At 38.9% G+C, this 6,370-nt stretch overlaps 1 pseudogene across 1 annotated transcript; it reads left to right on the forward strand.

Annotated features, from left to right (window-relative positions):
• On the forward strand, nt 1–571 carry LOC307143069 (transcription factor HES-5-like; annotated as a pseudogene). The gene is made up of 2 exons: nt 1–48; nt 164–571. The product of its transcript is annotated as a transcription factor HES-5-like (transcript).
• Nucleotides 572–6,370: the final 5,799 nt, after the last annotated feature.

The following is a 6,370-nucleotide window of genomic DNA, read 5'->3' on the forward strand; positions in this document are numbered from 1 at the left end:
ATGACACCTACAATCATCTCAAAGGAGCATCTCCCTCTCAACAACAAGGTCCATTCACATCCTACTTACAGCAACATCACTGCAGCAGCTTTCACGGCTCTTCTCCATCACTGGCTTATTCCAAGGCCACTTTCCTGATGCTTTTCTGTCTTGATTTGCAGATCTGAGAAAGCCAATAGTGGAGAAGATGCTCTGCAGAGATGTTATGGACAGCAGCATCGAGCAGCTCAAGTGTCTTCTGGCTCCAGAGTTCCTGATTCCCAGCTGGAGAAAGCAGATATCCTGGAGATGACGCTCAACTGACCCCCTGGAGCGCCACCGTTCCGGCTCACATGCTGTCAATCAAGGCTTCTCCAGGTGTGTGTGTGTGTGAGAGAGCGAGCACTTCCTGTCCACAGATGAGATGAAGACACAGAGCCAGAGAAGACTGCTGAAGCTCTTCCAGAAGCTGCAGACATCATGTGATCAGAACAGGAGGGAAAGTGTCCTGCCTCGGCTGAGCGGCCCAGACCAGAACACCTTCAGCAAAGAGATGAATGTCAACAAGAGCGCCATCTGGAGGCCGTGGTAGAGCCTTACAGCAACAGCAGCACATACTGAACGTCTACACTAGACTCAGTGGATGTGGCGCTTCAGCTTCTCTTCTGGACAAAAAGTGTTTCATGAGTTCCAGTTTGGAAGAGATATTTGCACTGCAAAGTGCTCTGATGATCCGATCTTCTGTGAAGACTTCCTGTCAAGAGTTCCTGATGGGAACATAAACTGACGTCTACATTAGACAACATTGACTTCTACATGAAATGCATCTTCATGAGATGTGAAGGAAACGCTTCCTTTATTATTTTAAAGGCCATTTATAATCTGATATCAGACTCAAGCTGAGAAAGAGTTGATTTACACAGCACATGTTATATGAAATGTTATCATTTCTTGATATTAATGTATGTATGCTCCATTATTAATTATGTGCTGTTTATATGAAGTGGCTCAAATTGGGGTTATGTTTTAATTTCCTCTGAGACGATCTTCATAGAGAGACTTTATGATTTATATTTGATCTCTTTCTCTGATGGGAATATATACTGACGTCTACATTAGACAACATTGACTTACATTTGATAAATCTTCAAGAGATGTGAAGAAAAACATTTCTTTATTATTTTATAATCAGTTTGATTTAACATACTCAAGCTTTGTCCTAAAAGCTGATCAATTTACACAGAAAATGTTATGAAATGTTATAATTTCTTGATATGAATGCGATGCGTTATGAATTCTGTGCTGTTTATATGAAGTGGCTCAAATTGGGCTCATATTTGTCTCCCTCTGAGATTACCATTTTACAGAGACTTTATGATTCATATTTGATCTTTTCCTCTTTGGTCTATATAGATCATATTCATATTGACCCAGTTTGAAGGGTTTGTAAGTGTGTGTTGGTTCTCAGCGCTCTCTGAATCTTCTCCTGTACTGTATACAGCCGTCATTGATCCTTCTGTGAAGGGTTATATTCTCATGACAAACTTTCTCATTGTGGCATTTGTCATTTTAATTGATCACGTGATCATTTGTGTCTTTCTGTGAAGGCAACTGAAGTTTTAAAACACTAAAGCAGTTCAGTGAATGTATTTCTGCTGCAATAAAACAATCAACTGAACACCTGACATCTTCTGTGATTATTAATGTCATTATATCTTACATGACCGACTCTTTTCTTCTTCTTCTTCTTCTTCTTCTTCTTCTTCTTCTTCTTCTTCTTCTTCTTCTTCTTCTTCTTCTTCTTCTTCTTCTTCTTCTTCTTCTTCTTCTTTGTCTGGAATGAAAATAAGCCAAAATAACAAACATGTTTCCACATTTTTCACTGAATTTCTCATGAAAACGCTGCAAACTCAGAGTCATGACAAACCGGGTCTTCCCAAACTGTCAGTTAATGATTACTCTTAGTATATAACAATGATATTCATTTAAAATATGCGTAGCTTACTAAATATTGTGTATGAAAAGAAATGAGTGCACATTAAAACGTACTTTCTTACACTTGATTAACAGTTAATCAATAATAATAGCTTAATAATAATAATAATATATATAGTGTATAAACTAACCTATCAGGCTAATCTCTTATCTGTATGCTATGCTAAAGCTAACTAACACTACAGACATAAATGGTCATTATGACGTAGTTGAAACAGCATTTATCAAAACATGATTCAAACTGTTTGGTTTGTTATAAACGTCAGAGATGTAGTTATGACACTGCATACTTATGAATAATTATTCATAATTTGTTCAAGCATCCAGAAATATAGCTACGTTAATAACGTTCATAAGAAACCAAACCATTTGTAAATCCGTCAAGATTTCAGCGAGATAAGAGTATTTGTGTTCAGATCACTCACCTTACATCAGGAGCCACAGAGCCCTCCAGAAAACTGGCCTGTGACAAGATGGCCGCCGGTGATGACATTAGAGACTCCGCCGTAAGACTTCTAGCCTTTATTATGTATATCTATGTTTGTCACTACACCAGAGCAACTTTACTCACGGATAGGATCGGACGAGACACACGGGCGACTGACGCATGTACACAATTTCCTGTGAAAACCATCCACTCAAGTCTAAAATATAAACACTTATTAATAATCTTACCGTAGTGAATCAGAATAAGACAAAAACACATTTTGGAAGTAGAATTGATGATGTATTGCCTCATTTTCCTCCTGTTTTATTTTTTGCCCATCACCATCCTTTAGGGGTCTGTAGTTCTGCTGCCCTCACTATTATCATAAATATTACTTTCCTAGTTAAACATTGGACATGAACGCCCTCTCAAGTCAAAATATGAATGCGATGAGCTCGTAATCACGACTTCAGAAGTGGGAAATATCTGATAGCAGGTAAAGGCAGATTAGACGTGTCATCCACACACATGTACGGAGGCTCGACAGGGACATGAGAAGAAATAAATATGAGATAAGAGGGGAAATAATAATGTCACTGCTTTTGCATTCTCTCTTTGCTTTCCCCTGAGAAACTCAAAACAACACAAAAGTTTGCCATGCGAACACAAAGATTCACAGGGAATGCAAAAGCACTGAAATATATTTTTTCCTCCATTTCATACTTTTCCATCTCCATGTCACTCCATACTAATGCATACAAGTTGCACATTAGTTTTCTTTTCTTTTTTTTTAAGAATCGAAATATCTGGGCATTAATAATGATTATCCTACTATTGGGCACTTGAATCTATTGAAAGCCCTAATATTTTAAGTCATAATTTCTGTTTTATAAAGCAACATAAATAATGTCCAAGCACCTTCTGGAACTGGTTTAAGTAATCCTGGGATACATGAACTCCAGATCGAGGAATCACTGACTTAAAATGCACTTTTGATAGTTAATGCATTTAATGCGTGAGTGAAATGATCAAATGCATTTCTGTGTTCAACCTGAGAGCGGAAACATGAGGCATATTTTATATGTGCGAGCCTGACCTGTTATTGAGCAGGAAATCTTCATAACACATCAAATAAGAAACAGAAATGGAAATTGTAAACAAAGAAACTAATTTTATTTTCTCTCTTTTGGACGCAGTTGTCCATTTGTACGGCTTGAGATCATTGTTGAATCACAACAACATTTACTCCATTAAAGGAGTTTGGGGTTAAAATCTCTTCATGAAGTTTAAATGAAAACAGCATTCATTCACAAACGCAAAGATTAAGATATTGCAGTATAACTGCCAGAAATAATGCATATAATGCATAAAACAGCATTTGTAAAAACAAAAATATAAAAATATTCTTTTGAGCAAGAAATATAAATCCAACAATCATTAAAACCTAAAGTTATATACACGAGTTAAGGCATTAGTGAGAGATCTTCAAGTCTTCTTAATGTTGAGTCTTTCTTCTAAGAGCAGTTTGTGTGAAGAGTTTTCCAGGTGATGTTCATTCTTCAGAGCACAACGCTGCTACATCCTCTGTGTGATCCGGGAAAAGACGCAGGATATCACGGGAATATTTGGAGTAGCCGTCATGGGAAAGTAAAAGTGGTCTGAGGCTGATGAAGGACACGGCCCTGTCCAGAAGATCTGAGGTGTGGATGCCGTTCTGAAGATACTCTCCAAGAGCAGATCTGAGCTTCTCCAAACTGTTGCCACACTTTCTTTCCAAACATGTAAGAATGCATCTGAAAACAACAACACGATGACTTTAGTTCATCAACACTGAATAAAACAGCAGAAGATAACGCTTCAGGCATCCATGAGTTTCTGAAGATCTCACCTTGCGTGTTGAACATGTTGAGTCTTGAGGCTGCTCTGGAAAGACACGTCCATGTAGGTCGCCATGACTGTTGAAGCTCAAGCTCAGTTTGGACTGAAGTGTCTTCGCTGGGAAATGTCGTCTCATCTTCAGCTTCCATTTATACTCACACCTCACTCCTCTCAGCCAATCAGAAGCCTCTGAGTTTTGAACAATCCTGTGATGATGAGTGGATGGTGGGATGTTCTCCTCTGCCATCTGCCAGTGAGGTCACTTATATTCATCTTTATGAATGTGGGGACGCAGGACATTTCAGGTTCCCACAAGATGTTCAACTCAAGAGTTCTGCAGTTACAGCTCAACTTCTACAGTCAATGTGCTCTGAAGACAATAAAACAGGCAAAGAATAATATACTTCAGCACAGGTTTGAGCTTTATTGTCTTCAAGTGTATATTATAGAATATCAAACAAAATGCAAAGGCTAAAAAAGTTTGACTACAATTTTATTTAGGATTCGGCTTAATCTCTATCTTAGTTCTTTAGTGCATCAACACTGGATTTGAAAGTACAAGAGAGTTAAAAATTAATACGGATGGATTTTGATCTTGAGGACTCTTGAACATCTCACAAGAAACTGCAGGATAAAGCTTGTGTGTGTGTGTGTGTGTGTGTGTGTGTGTGTGTGTGTGTGTGTGTGTGTGTGTGTGTGTGTGTGTGTGTGTGTGTGTGTGTGTGTGTGTGTGTGTGTGTGTGTGTGTGTGTGTGTGTGTGTGTGTGTGGGCATGTTTTTGTGAAATATCAGGACACAAATGTGTATAATGACATGGGTATGACATAGGTATTACAAAAAGAGGGTGAAATATGAGGACGTTACCCATGTCCTCACTTTTCAAAATGCTTATAAATCATACAGAACAAGTTTTTTTCACAGAAAGTGAACTGCACAGTCTCCTGTGAGGGCTAGGTTTAGGGGCAGTGTGTGTGTGTGTGTGTGTGTGTGTGTGTGTGTGTGTGTGTGTGTGTGTGTATTGGGTAGGTTTAGGGTTTAGGGGCAGTGTAAGGGGATAGAAAATACGGTTTGTACGGTATAAAAACCATTACGCCTATGGAATGTCCTCACATTTCACAAAAACAAACATGTGTGTGTGTGTGTGTGTGTGTGTGTGTGTGTGTGTGTGTGTGTGTGTGTGTGTGTGTGTGTGTGTGTGTGTGTGTGTGTGAATATCCATAAGTGTGTCGACTCCCGTGAGTGTGTGTGTGTGTGTGTGTGTGTGTGTGTGTGTGTGTGTGTGTGTGTGTGTGTGTGTGTGTGTGTGTGAGAGTGTGTGTGTGTGTGTGTGTGTGTGTGTGTGTGTGTGTGTGTGTGTGTGTGTGTGTGTGTGTGTGTGTGTGTGTGTGTGTGTGTGTGTGTGTGTGTGTGTGTGTGTGTGTGTGTGTGTGTGTGTGTGTGTGTGTGTGTGTGTGTGATATTGGGGTTGTGTTGGGGTTTATGATGCTGATGACACTAGAACTGTGACTCTGTTCTCGAGAGTTTCTCACACTGAGCCACAAACACAACAATAGAAGTGTGTCTATTCACATGATAATGAGACGCACAAACACTAATAAAACCCCAGGGATTTAAACTCTAAAATGGTTTTGATCTTCAAGCGTTTCCCACGTCATTCCCGTTCACTTCAATATGACTTCTGTGCAAAATGTTTTTAAACTTTATCAACATTTTCAATCTGTGTCAATTTAAAGAAAAATACAGTTATACAAACATTTGCACCCTTAAATCCAATTTTTAGTCTCTCTTTCAAATTTTGGAGCAATTTATTTATTTTGATATATTCTTGTTTTATTGTTTATTGTATTTTGTCCCAATTACAGCAGTTTAGCTATAAAAACAGCGCAGATGATTCAGTGTTTGGGAACCAAGTTCCTCCTGTGAGGACAGACACACTTCTCTTGTGTGAGTGATTTAATGTGATGAATACAGAAGTGTGTGAATGTGTGTGTGTGTGTGTGTGTGTGTGTGTGTGAATGTGTGTGTGTGTGTGTGACTCCAGCAGAATAAAGATCTGTTAGAAAGCAGCTGCGTGTTCATTGAGCGTTGAGC

The sequence above is a fragment of the Gobio gobio genome (assembly GCF_949357685.1).
Source record: "Gobio gobio genome assembly, chromosome: 19".
Taxonomy (NCBI): domain Eukaryota; kingdom Metazoa; phylum Chordata; class Actinopteri; order Cypriniformes; family Gobionidae; genus Gobio; species Gobio gobio.